The sequence below is a fragment of the Labeo rohita genome, chromosome 24 (genome assembly GCF_022985175.1).
Source record: "Labeo rohita strain BAU-BD-2019 chromosome 24, IGBB_LRoh.1.0, whole genome shotgun sequence".
Classification (NCBI taxonomy): domain Eukaryota; kingdom Metazoa; phylum Chordata; class Actinopteri; order Cypriniformes; family Cyprinidae; genus Labeo; species Labeo rohita.
The window spans coordinates 20695525-20710106 of NC_066892.1; the positions used below are offsets into that span (position 1 = coordinate 20695525).

The 14582-nt window shown below is 35.9% G+C and overlaps 1 long non-coding RNA gene across 1 annotated transcript in view; it reads right to left on the reverse strand.

The window, feature by feature from the left end:
* Nucleotides 1–14582, reverse strand: part of LOC127155794 (uncharacterized) — a 39759-nt gene extending 25177 nt beyond the window's left edge. The window contains exons 1-3 of the long non-coding RNA XR_007825644.1: nucleotides 14402–14582; nucleotides 13528–13749; nucleotides 12186–12301 (exon numbers count right to left, since the gene is read on the reverse strand). This is a non-coding gene — a long non-coding RNA (uncharacterized LOC127155794). The remainder of the gene's footprint in view (nucleotides 1–12185; nucleotides 12302–13527; nucleotides 13750–14401) is intronic.

Below are 14582 nucleotides of genomic sequence, written 5' to 3' on the forward strand. Positions count from 1 at the left end.
CAATGGTTCAGGATATAGATTCTTAATAGAGCAGACAGCTGTGGCTGTCAATAGAGTTTATCCAACACAAATGAATTTAATCATCAACTCCAATCAGAATGCTCTTATTTTTTTCTTAAATAATCTTCTTGTATCTTCAGTAATCTTCTATCTTTGAATTCTTAAATAATAATCTTATAGTCTTCTTTCTGTCTAGCTATATCGATATACCAGTTCTCATTTTCTTGTCAAATATAATTTGTATAATCTATACATTTCCTAAAAGATTAAAATTTATACTATTACTATTTTTTTTTTATCTATTTTTATAAAATACAAACACACACACCATTCTACAGAATTTGTGCAAACTGCTGTCCCACAACCAAAATGCATTAAAAAAGCATTTTAGTTTATTGGCCGAGACTGATTTTAACTAAACCCATAAATTTACGATCAGGAATTATTCCTGTGCCCCCCTCTCTCATAACTACAAGGTGTGAGAAGATAGGTCTCATCATTTTGAGGTAAACATGTTGAAAATTCTGTGTGTAACTTTAAGGAACGTCACAACCAAACACCTTTTTTCTGCAATTAAGCACACTTTTTTTTGGAGTTATTCCATAACATTCAGGTTTTTTTTTTTTTTTTATGTATACACCTCTTCAGAACTGTGCTAGCTAACCATGTGCTGCTTAGCATTTTTGAGCTAGGTTCAAAAGTATCTAAAACTGTCACTACCGAAACAGTCACTACTGAAACATTTAGTGGAGTTTCGGTAGTGACCGCTTTGTTTTCTGGGTGTTATCCCATAGAATTGTTACTATCGAAACAGTCACTACCGAAACGTCATCATTGTTTCGTAGTGATAAAAGGGAACACATTCATTCATTCATTCATGGAATGTTTTGTCGAAAATAAAGTATATTGAATTATCAACTAAGATGTTATGATAGTTTTTGGTTCAACGAATCCTTAACTTTCAAATCAGTATGATCAGCTTTTCAACTTTTGCCAACTTTTTGCCTTTTACAAAGAAAAACTGGATTCAAAATACAACAAATCTCATAAATTACACTTAAAAAATGTTACAAATATTATTGTTATGGATTTACCTCTGAAAAGATTTTATTAAAATAGCAAAAAAATATATTTACAATCTATATGATATATATATGTATAATATAATATGAGCATTAACTGCACAATTACTAGAAATGTGTACCTTGAATATTATACAATTTGCATACATACCATTTTTTTTTTGGGAAAAAGGCCATTTTAAGACTAGAATATTAGTTTATTTTGATGTACTAAAATATCTAAAACTGGAAAAAAAGGAATAAAGAAATAAAACGTAGAAATGTAGAAAACAAACAAATAAATAAATAAATTATTTAACATTAAAATGAAAAGAAACTATTAACAAAACAAAACTTAAAATATTAATACAAATTATAATAATATCCTAATGATGCTACACACTGCAGTGAACTGTTCAGTAGCTTCAATAGTGCCTACACAAAATTGACTTTCAAAAACACACACACATAGAAGAATAATCACTGGAATAAAATATATACAGTTACTGAATGTATTCCTCTGTTTATTCTTTCATTCATTCAATGATTAATTAATTTTTGCCCTTTTGGGAGCAAATTCACTCTAATGAATTATGTATGTTATGCAAATAGACAAAGCAGTCACAACGGCTTTTAGAAGACACTCTGTTGAGACTCATGATTCATCTTAGCAGCTCTGTTCAGGAACCAACCCTTCAGACTAATGCACACTCATTCATAATGCCAGATAACAAGCTGAAATGAACACGCTGTATTATTCAGACTAAGTATCTGTCGTCCATCTATTCATGCCACGGGTGATATCTCGGCTGCCTTGGAAACCACTGACTCAGGTAAAGAATCCACCTTCAAAGGAAACAGCCCGGTGTTGTTTCTGTCCGACCTGCCTGAAGAACGTTAAAAGCACAGGGAGATCCTTCATTGCCCGATTTCAAAGGGGCCATGAAATACTTGAGTGTTCAGACTTTCTCATGGGGAGGCACTTGAGGTTCATGTGCAATGAGAGACAATGATTGAGGCCTCTTCATACGCCACAAAGGCAGAAAGAAAATTATGGGTTTTTTACAATGACTGGACAAAGAAAAATGCTGTCTATAAGTATGAGAGGTAACAAAGCTATTGTGTTCACAAACAGAAAGAAGAATGCTAAATCAACATAAAAACATTTCATGGTACAAGTTATATCATCACCTCAGTTACTATTCGCACTTATTTTTATGAAAATCTGGTTTTACCATACATTAATTTACGTTTACACTGTCTCTAAAACACAATCCTGATGTACTGACGCCATCTAAAAAGTAAATAATTTGCATATGTTCAAATGTTTATAAATCCTTAATTATTCAATGAATATTTAATACATGGAATTAAACATTTGATTCTATAGCATTTATGATCACTGAGATGTTTTCAATCACTTTTATTTAATGCTGTCGGATTATTAGTAGATAACATAAATACATAAGGGATTATAAATGTGACTCTGGACCACAAAACTAGTCATAAGGGTCCATTTGGAATTTATACCCCATCTGAAAGTTGAATAAATAAGCTAAATTGATGTATGGTGTGTTAGGATAGGACAATTCTTGGCTGAGATACAACTACTTGAACATCTGAAACGTAAAAAAAAAAAACACTTCAAAAAATCACCTCTAAAGTTGTCCAAATGAAGTTTTTAGCAATGCATATTACTAATCAAAAATTAAGTTTTGATATATTTACAGTAGGAAATTCACAAAATATCTTCATGGAACATGATCTTTACTTTACATCCTAATGATTTTTGACATATAAGAAAAATCAATAATTTTGACCCATACAATGTATTGTTGGCTATTGCTACAAATATACCTGTGCGACTTACGACTGGTTTTGTGGTCCAGGGTCACAAATATAGACCCTTTTATATATACGAACATGCAAAAAAACTGCTGCTGGGGTGTAAAAATAAAAATAAATTAATCTGTGCTCTTTGGGTGCGGGATTCCTTTGTGACATCAAAAAACTCATGAGTCCAAGGCACTCAAATAATGTGAAAAATATAAAAGCCTTTATTCACATGGCTTTAAAGTTTTAAAAACAACACATTTGCGCAACGACGCATTGCAGCTAACTTGCCTTCATCAGGGTATCAATTTACAAACTCAGAGTTCATTTAAGCAATCAGTTTGTCACATGACAGGTATCAAAACAACGAGAGGATTACTAATCATAATTATAATCACACCAAATAGATTTAAAACAATTCAAAGCACTGTAACAGTTGTTTTTAAAACTGCTTTTAAAACTTTAAAGCCATGTGAATAAAGTTTTTATATTTTTCACATTATTTGAGTGCCTTGGACTTACAGTATCTCACAAAAGTGAGTACACCTCTCACATTTCAGTAACGTTTTTAGTGTATCTTTTGAAGAAACAATACTATAGAAATTAAACTTGGATATATTTTAGAGTACATTTCTCATACTGACACTGGATGTTCAACAAGGCACTTCATGGCAAAGAACTCTCTGAAGATTTGAGAATTAGAATTGTTGCTCTCCACAAAGATACCCTAGGCTATAAGAGGTTCAGTGACAGCCTGAACCTGAGTTACAGTACTGTGGCTAGGGTCATACAGAGTTTTTCCAAGATGGGTTCCATTCGGAATGGGCCTCACAAGAGTTGATCAATGAAGTTGAGTGCTCGTTCTGTGCATCAGGTTCAGAACCTGGCTTCAAATACAGAATGCATGAGTGCTGCCAGCATTGCTTTAGAGGTTGCAGAAGTAGAAGGTCAGCTTGTCAGTGCTCAGACCATACGCTGCACACTGCAACAAGTCGGTTTGCATTGGCGTCATCCGAGAAGGAAGCCTCTTCTGAAGCTGGCTTACAAGAAAGCCCACAAACAGTTTGCTGAAGACAACCTGTCCAGGACCATGAATTACTGGAACCATGTTCTATGGCCTGATGAGACTAAGATAAACTTGTTTGGCTCAGATGGTGTCCAGAATGTGTGGTGATGCCCTGGTGAAGAGTACCAAGAAAATTGTGTCTCTCCTACAGTCAAGCATGGTGGAGGTAGCATCATGGTCTGGGGCTGCATGAGTGCTGCTGGTACTGGGGAGCTGCGTTTCATTGAGGGAAAACATGGATTCCATTATGTACTGTACATTTCTGAAGCAGAACATGATGCCTTCCCTTCAGAAACCGGGCCGAACGGCAGTTTTCCAAAATGATAATGACCCCAAACACACCACCAAGATGACAATTGCCTTGCTGAGGAAGGTGCAGGTGAAAGGTGATATGACCTGAACCCTATTGAGCACCTATGGGGCCTCCTCAAACGGAAGGTGGAGAAGCACCATGTGTCTAACATCCAGCAGCTCCATGATGTCATTATAGCGGATTTGAAGAGGATCCCAGCAACAACCTGTGCAGCTCTGGTGAATTCCATGTGAGAATGATTAAGGCAGTGCTAGATAACAATGGTTTGACACAAAATATTGACACTTAGGACACAGTTTTGATAAGTTCACTTGTGTGAGATGTACTCATTTTTGTTGCCAGCTATTTTGACAATAATGGCTGAATGTCGAGTTATTTTTAGGGGACAGTAAATACACACTGCTATACAAGCTGCACATTGACTACTCTAAAATATATTAAAGTTTCATTTCTATAGTATTGTCCCTTGAGAAGATATAATAAAATGATTGCTGAAATGTGAGGGGTGTACTCACTTTTGAGAGATACTGTAAACGCTGTATGTCCATTTTGTACATTTCAGCTTCTATCCTTTTAAAAAAAAAACTTTTCTTGTGTCTCTTTTGAAACACCTACTTAACACTTGGATCAAATTTTCAACAGTATCTGTGACAAGCTGTTGATTATCACAGAAAAATAGTTAATAAAATCACAACCACAAGCTATTTACAGTACAACACTGTGAATGAATGCCTGGTAACTGATCGTGTGTGAAATGACACATGGTTGTGTTATTGTAAATAACACAGAGCTCGGACTGACCCTGAATGGAGGTTAGTAAAGTAAAGTTGGTAAAGTGATAATGACTTTCAAACAGAGTGTGTAACCTAGAAAATATAACTCGAAAGCAAACAGAACCTTGTTTTCAGCAGGTGGCTTTGTTTATCTGCGTTTATCCGTCATTTCACTGCTCATCTCCCTAATATGGCTTTCCGCTCACGCATCGGTAAAAAAATACTCTGTCACTACTGTTGTCAAATAAACTCATAAATGACTCATTACTAAAATAAAGCAGAAAATATCTTCTGCCTGATTCACTGATTCTGTTTGTATTGTAAACACAGGCTTTCTGCTTCCATGAGTTTTAACCCTTGTAGCTTTGTGGTTCCATTAACCCTCATTTGTTATCAAAACAAACATCCCTCATTCGTAACCCATATTCACTATCACTTTGTTCAGGTTTCCGGCTTTACAAACAACATATCAACAGCACAAGTAATCTGAACTTTAGCACATCGTGCACGTTTAAGACATGTAGGTCAGAGTTGAGAGTGTACAGTAAGCCAAATGACAGCTGAGTGTAGAGACTCATGCTCTAGTAAGAAAGTCATTCACATTTTCATTGAAGCAGTGTCATGATCTGAGGTGAATAATGACTACTGACTCATGTACAAACTGAACATTTCCAGGCATGAAAAAACGTAGTCTCTAACAAAATTCCCCACTAGACCCTTCCAGTTCTGGAGCAATACCAAAGCCCGTAAGACCTAGACCAAGACCAAGACCAATATTAGACCAAAAACCAAATCCTTTTAGACCCAGACCCACATTAAGACATGCAAATGTCTTAAATTACTCAAATCTTTTATGTCAAAAGGGTTTGGCTGACAAAAACTTTTGGGAATCCCTGATGTCATTTGACCTGTTTTAAAAACTCTTACACATTCAAAACAGAAAGTACACTGTGGCGTTTTGTACGTGTTCCTGATTTCCTTTTGTTTGTTTGTTTTTCTAGTGCGACGGTTAAGTGTGGAGGTCAAGGTTCGTTGGCAGCATTTGTTGTGTATAAACAAACGACGTGCGTGTTACATAATGCAAAATAACTACGCGGCTGTCGTCATTTGAAAGAGATCAGGCAGAACTCTCGGGGTGATTGCGTGTAAGGGATCCTCTCTCATCCCTGTGTGCATGTGTACATGCTCACACACACCGAAGTCTAGACACCTGTTGCTGCACTATTGATGTGAACTCATGTATGTCACCATTAATCACGCAGAGCTGAAAAAGGTGCATGATGGGATAGATAAACTGTCATGTGATAAATCTGCTTTGTCAACCTTTAAAGTCATGCAGTACCACTGGAAACTGCGTTCTGTTTTTAAACAAGGAAAAGTGCTTGTTTTGAAACCAGTCATGCAGAAGCTGAGTGTACAAAATATGCAGATGGTTGTTAGTTTACTGGTGGTCAGTTGAACTGAATGCATAGCAGTCAGCCTGTTTATGTCTCAGGTACAATACAAGTCAAAGATTTTTGAACAGTAATGTTATTTAATGTTTCTTCTGTTTACCAAGTTTGCATTTATTTGATCCAAAGGACAGCAAAAACAGTAAAATGCTGAAATATTTTTACTATTTAAAATAAATGTTTTCTATTTTAATATATTTTAAAATGTAATTTATTTCAAAGCTGAATTTTAAGCATCATTACTTCAGTTATACGATCCTTCAGAAATCAGTCAAATAATCTGATTTGCTGCTCAAAAATATAATACATAAATATATAATATATATATATATATATATATATTATTACTATGTTCAAATCAGCATATTGATAATGATTTCTGAAGGAACATGTGACACTAAAGACTGGAGTAATGATGCTGAAAATGTAGCTTTGATGTTCAGATAAAAAAAAAACCATTATTTTAAATAGTAAAATATTTCAAAATGTTACTGTTTTTGCTGTACTTTGGATGCAGGCTTGGTGAGCAGAAGAGACTTCTTTAACAAACATTAAAAATCTTCAAAAAGTTCAAAAACTTTTGACTGGTAATGTATAAAAGGCCATTTGTAAGAAAGTTTGAAAAAAAAAAAGTCATTTTGACAAAAAGCTGCAATGACAAGATGTAAAAAGTTGCTATTATAAACTCAATTACATAAAATCAAACAATAAAAGAAAATGTAATAAGTTGTTGTGAGATGTAAAATCCCATTTTGTCATATCAAGTCACAAACTATGAAAAATAAAGTAGCAACTACAAGATCAAGAAACAATGTTGCAATTACCTCTATTATTATTTTGTTTTTTATTTTTAGTTTCAGTTTTTTCAGCATCCTTTAAAATGTTGGTAACATTTATAATTTAAAAAATATATATTATCATAGCTCAAATAATAATTTTGCAGCTACTTTTTTTTTTTTTGGCCTGACAGACAAGGGCCATTTTCCTTAAGGAAAACAAATCTAGTTTATTTACAATCTCGTTTCATGTGTTCAGTACTCTTTAACAGATAAAACTACAAAACTACATGAGTAGACCCACAATTTCTGCACCATTTGTCACAGAAAATCTGCAAAATTCTATGGAATACATTATGCTAAACTGAGTTGTGAGTGTTGGTATCACTGGAACACTGTTGGTATCTTTAAGCGTGATTATTTTTTAATTTAATATTAATAAATAAACATTCATGGAAACAATAGATATTTAACTTTGTGGATGACTGGAGTGCAGACTGTACTAATGGTGAGTCAGCTTCACCTTCCGTGACTTCAGCATTCCAGAATATTCTACTGGGATTTAACCCTGGAGTTAAAGAAGATTCAATACATTCTCCATCACGCCATTGACTTTGGGAGGAGTGACAGCAGATATTGACTTTGAGCTTTGCTGTACAAATAAATGCGTGACTTCTCTGCCCTCTGAAGCCTCTGATCCTTCAAGCTGAAACGGACACTAAAGTCACACCAAATCTCCCTGGAGAGGGATGCAAAGGGACTCTGAGGTCAAACTAACCGTCTCTGGAGCGGGATACAGCGATAAGGCTTGGCCGTCTCAGACGAAATCAACGTTCCGACGGAGCTGTGGCCTACGACATCATCAGCAGTGATGAATAAAACATGCTATGAGCGTGTCGACGCAGCATTGACTGCATTATTCATGCTTGCTGCTGCTGTGTGAGTGTGTGATGCAGGGATAAGGTGTGGCTGAGATGCAGCATTAGAAGAAACTATAATTTGGTGCTATAAAAGATGCCTTAGTTGTCTTTCTTTTAAAAGTGACTCTCACCCTCCTTTTTACAACTTACCTGTTGGTTAGCTTAACCGGCCATTTAAATTTCTGACTTTTCTAGACTTTTCCACACTCACTTTCATTGTCCCAAACCTCAGTAAATAAAACAAAATAAAATAAAATAAAATAAAATAAATGACTGCTCACACTAGCTACTTGTATAGCAATACTTCAACGGACAGTCAACTGACCACACTACTTTATCATCCATCCTATATTTCACACATAGTTGTTTTAGCAGTGTTAATTAAAATGTTTAAGATGTAATATCGCATAAGACCAAGTGAGGAAAGCTCTAGTGGCAACTGGCACTATAATGTAAATGACAGAATATTAGTGCTGTGTTGTCCCTATGTGACTTATGAAGATTTCACACTGGTGTGGAAAGCATCAGTGGTATTTGTGTGTTACTCAGCTGAGTGACTGAATGTATGTGTAAACACTGAATCAGTGTTTTCCAGACTCCCGACTCCCAATAGGCCAGAGAGAGACAGAGAGAGACATATACAGTATAAAGATTAAAGAGAAAGAGAATGAACAAAGTTGGTGCGACTACTCCACCTGCAGGCCCTAAATGTATATTTAGGTAAACATATATTTGTGGGGAACTGAATCACAACATATATTTGTGGGGAAACTTAAGATGTTGACATGATTATAAAAATAAAAATAAAACAATGATAGTGAAGTGCAACTTACATCTAGCACTGGCCCTTCCTTTAGTCAGTGTAGTCAAGCTTCTCACAATAAAATGATATGATACCTGCTTCTGATTGGTCATTCTATGTTCAAAAATTTTTTTTGTTGAAGCAGTAACTATATAATTGACCATCACCCCAAGCAGCTAATTTCCTTCACTGCTGTGCTACTTTCATACCACTTGAATCATTCAATATTTCAGTCTATTCCAAGTCTGTTAAATACCCAGCAAAATCATACAGCACTGCAGCACTGGAAAACATAAGACTCGGTAACACTTTAGAATAGGGAACACGTATTCACTATTAACTATGACTTTTCCCTCAATAAATTTCTAATTTGCTGCTATAGTTAGTAAGGTAGTCGTTAAGTTTAGGTATTGGGTAGGATTAGGGATATAGAATAAGGTAATGTGGAATAAGGCATTAATATGTGCTTAATTAGTACTAATAAATGGCTAACATTCTAGTAATATACATTACTAATAAGCAACTAGTCAAGAAACCGTAAAATAAAGTTTTACCAATACCGTAGTGTATCCAATCAGCGTATTCGAAATCGCAAAGTAAACTCATGGAGGTGGAAAGAACCCTTTGCATCACAACAATAATACAACCCCAATTCCAGAAAAGTTGGGACGTTTCGTGAAATGCCATAAAATCAAGAATATGTTATCTGTTCATTCTTTTTAACCGTTCTTAAATTGACTAAAGTATATTTAAAAAAATCCAGTATTTTCAGTGGCCAACTGTTAATTTTGTTTTGTAAATAACCAAATTTTGATTTTCCTGGCTGCAACACACTTTGAAAAAGTTGGGACAGAGGCAAAACAATAGTGAAAAGGTTATAGAATATCCAAATTAAACTGTTTTGAAACAGTTCACAGTAGGTTAAATGGAAACAGGTGAGGATATCATATTTGGGTATAATAGGAGCATTTCAGTTTTTGCAAGTGAAGTTGGATCATGTCTCATCAATTTGTGCCAAATTTCATGACAAAAGTGTCAAACAAATCAAAAATCACATTTCTTAATAGAAAATCACAAAGAATTTAGGTCCTTCACCAAATACCGTACATAATATTGTGAAAAGATTCACGGAATCAAGAGTAATTTCAGTCTGTGTAGGGCAAGGCAAGAACACATCAGGTGAATGTGCATGACCTTTGAGCCCTCAGATGGCTTTGCATAAGAAACATCATGCTGAGGTGTTAAATATAGCCACATGGGCTCAGGGGTACTTCGAAAAACTGCTGTCACTCAACACATTCTGCAGCTGCATTAATAAATGCAACTTGAATTTCTGTTACTCTAGCAGAAAGCTATACTGTACATCAGTTCTATGCAGTGATGAAATGGGGTTCTCTGGGCAGAGCTCATCTCAGTCAAAAAGACTATGGAAATGTGTGCTGTAGTCAGACGAGTCCACGTTTCAGCTTGTTTCTGGGAAAAATGGACATTGAGTTCTCAGTACCAAAGACCAAAGGGACCATCCAGACCTTCATCAGTGACCGATGCAAATGCAAATGACAGTCACGGTATGGGGGTGCAGCAGAGCAAACGGTATTGGTGACTGGAATATGTGTGAAGGTACCATTGAAATGAAGACATGTACTGGGATTGTACAGATACATATGGCATTAAGATGACATCTTTCATGGGAAGTTCATGGTTATTAGATCAAGACAATGCCAGGTCTCATTCTGCATGCTACAACAGCGTAGTTTTGTAGACACGGACTGAATGTGCTAGACTGGCCTGCCTGCAGTCCAGATCTGTCTCCTATTGAAAATGTATGACCAGTCATGAAAAGAAAAATCAGACAATGACAATCACAGACTGCTAAGCATCTGAAGTTTTTTATCAAACCAGATTGGACAATAATTTTGTTTGCAAACCTTGAAGAATTAGTATCCTCAATCCCAAACAATTAAACATTTTTAACATAATTGTAATTAAAAGGAAAGTTGATGTGGCACAGTGTTAAACATGCCTCTGAAAATATCGGAATTCTTTTATTTGTACTTAATTAAATAAAGGTTAAAGAGAATAAACAGATGCCATATATTTGATTTTATGGTATTTCATGAAGTGTCCCAACCTTGTAGTCTAAGACTGGCCTACTTTATATTGTATATACCAAGGAGGTCGAGGAGCCAAGAAAATGGCTTGAATGCGGGTCAGGGAAGGCCTTTTGTCTCATTCTTTAGTCAGATTAATCAAAATACCAGCTAAATAAGTGGGATAATGTACTACAAGTGTGTGTCTTAAAGTAACATGATAATGCAAACTAGAGATTCACAAGTACAAGCTGCAGTGTTGCGTTCAAAATTCTAGAGAATTCTAGAGTTTATCAATGAATAGTTGCTTCATCGGTTTGTTAGACCACAGGTTTGCGAAGGCTTGCAGAAACCTCACAGCATGATTGCATGATACAGTACATGAATGGACTAAAGTGATATTTCATAATACACACAAAGGAACCATAAGGTGGAAGTGTGTTATCATTTAGGCTTGAATTTCACAATTCACTGTCTTTTAATAATTGTACATACGATTAAACTATGCTTGCGCTTCACTTTTTGAATCCCCCTCCCTCACTTTTTTTGAATGATACAGTTCCTTTTCACACTTCCCCCACTGTGGTCTAACATCCTCTTTTCTGATAGAAACTGTTAACTTACAGGACACAGAGCCAGTAGTGAGACAACCACCAAACAGGAAGGCCCATCCACAAGCCAGACCCTCTCCAGCTTTAGGGAGCTGGCTTTTCTCTGATTTCACACATCCTTCATTACCTACAGTGGTCCATTCATGAAATCGGACGTGACTAAGATCCAAAATGGCCGCTCCAGTGCCGCAAGACACAGTTTGCACAGTCATCAAGGGTTCTCCCAAAGATTTATATGCTTTGACAGACGAGTAACTGTCACGGCCTTCTTTCAAACCACAGTGTGAAGAAATACTCAGACTTTTACCCACGTTTCAAGCCACCCCTGTAACATCCAAGCACTGAAGAAACAACTTTAACATATAACTTTAACAACAGCTTGCATTAAATCAGGGGTCTCAAACAAAAATTACATAGGTAGCAAAAAACAAACAAACAAAAAAATAGGAATTTATAGTTCAGTTGCAGTTATTGATAGAAGGACAATACCTTTTCAGAGTTAAGAGTCTCATCTATCCTTCATTCCCTGCATGCTGCTGTATGTGACAATTGAAGGTTGATTTCCTTGAGAACTGCAATTTTCTCTAGGCAGATCTGGCAGGTGTCTATAAAAAGAGACCAGAAATACAGAAATATCATGATCTGATATTATAGTTAATCTATAAAATGACTAAACATGCATAACACAAATCATGCATTACTATTGTAAAGCTGAATCCCGCATGCAAATAGATTGCATTGATGGTCGCTGGTTGGATGCAGGTTGCTTGCTGTTGTCACGCAAGTTACAACTGCACATTTACATCTGTCTGTTTTAAAATTAAATTAGTTAACCTTAAATTTCAGATCTAGCTCTTATATTAAACTCCATGATCTGATCATTCAAAAGCTCAGCTTATCAGTAATAAATTGAATTTCAAACGCTATCATACTGTAAGACTTGAGAAGATTTGGAATATTGAGTTGAATGGATCACTACTTATACAGTACTTATTTATTTATTTATTAGCTTTAATGCTTCAGTTGCGTTAATATTTATTTAATGGAAAAGAGTGACCAGTATGTTCTTCAAAACTGATTCACAGGCCAAAGGCCAGTTTACACCAAGAATTATTACTATAAAGATAATAACTTTATACTATATTAATATTAATGTCCACAACAACTGCTCAAGCTTTTTTTCCAAGTCATGTGGATTCACATTGGTTATCAATATTTTTATCATTCATCAGATGGAAAAAATCGTTCTGAGAGTAATTCCAACAATATTGTTATTTTGTGTGTTATAATTGTGGCTTGTATATCCTTATTCTAATAATAATAATTATCATTATAGTTGAGACCCCTACATTAAACAAGTAACAGTATCAGGTTTATAATTAGGTTGTCAAATACAGTAGCAGCTTTTGCTGCATATGAATTCATGACCTAAATTTTTAAAAGCAATTACTTGCATGTTTTATGAACTTCATAACTGCACCTCTACTGTACTAGCTACAGTAATGCTAGTGATCTGTAGTCTTTTATCACACCTGGCTAACTCAGAGTCAGGAAGTGTCTGGGTGGGTCTGATTTGTGCCGTGTCACAGCTCCCACATTTTTCCTTTAAACATAGGCCTCTACAAGATGATTAGATTACAGGCCACGATCAGAGCATGACCACTTATTTTTCCTTAACTAAATGACAAACTGGATGGGAGTAGAAGCAGCAGTACAGAATACATAAATTCTCAGGGTTGTGGATGAGAGACATCCATGACCCATGAAAGGGATGGAGAGGGTTTAGCCCTCTCATCGCATCTAAATCAACATGGCACACATGAACACACACCCCTGTTAGCAAGTTGGCGGGGCGTTTGTGTGTGTGCTGACAGCTGGTGTGAAAAAGGCATGTGAGGTCAGGCAGGGTTGAGCTGAGACTGGTTGAGCCGGGCCAGGTTCTGGAAGATCACTCATGTGAGGACATTTTGGGCTGCTCTTTGAAGTCTTTGAAGAAAACTCATACTTGTGTAAGATAGATGGTGGGAAAGATCTAAGGTTCATCCTCTGTTCCCTGAAGAGGGAAGAAAACATGTTACTGGACTCACTGGGAAGAGATCTTCCCTAACTAGTCAGTCTGTGATGGACTTTCCATTGCCATTTAACTTATCGATTGGTTTATAAATGCCTCAATTAAATCCCAGTTAGTATTATTCATATTCAGCTACCGACCTTTAGCAGAATGAAAAATAATAAAGTGTGGAAGTGTTTAACACTTTTATGACCTTCTGGATGACAAAAGGAATGTGATTAGAGGCCTTAAGGAAGGTATATCAGCTGTCTGTCGAAAGCCCACACGCACTGTCATTTTGGAAACTTTTCCTGCTTTCCTAGACAGAGATAATGATGTACTACTGTACCTGAGCTGTAATTAGTCTGGGCACCTCATTAACTGACAAAAATTTAAGCTAAAGAGAGGTGTAGTAGCAAATACACTGACCAACAAAAATATACACAATCGCTGACCAAAAAAATCTCACTCAATGAATTACACTAAATCAGCATAGATGCTACATTTAATTTGACACAAACAAGGCTATAAAGGATGGATGTACAATATGTACAGTTCAGAAGGTATATACACCTTGGTGTCGGTAGTTTATCAACAACACATTATTATTTTCTCATGTGTCTGAAAACCTTAACATTAGATGTTTACGACTTACTGAACAGACTGGCTACTTCGCATAGCTTTGTTTTTATATCCACTTAACGGCGAAGTGTGTTTTCTTTTTGTGCCACATCCATCATCAGTGATTGTTTTCAAAATGGTAACAGGTGTTATGGTTTAACTGGTGACCGTGTTATCTGGTGACCAACTTCCTGGTTCAGGTCCTTCGCTCCAGA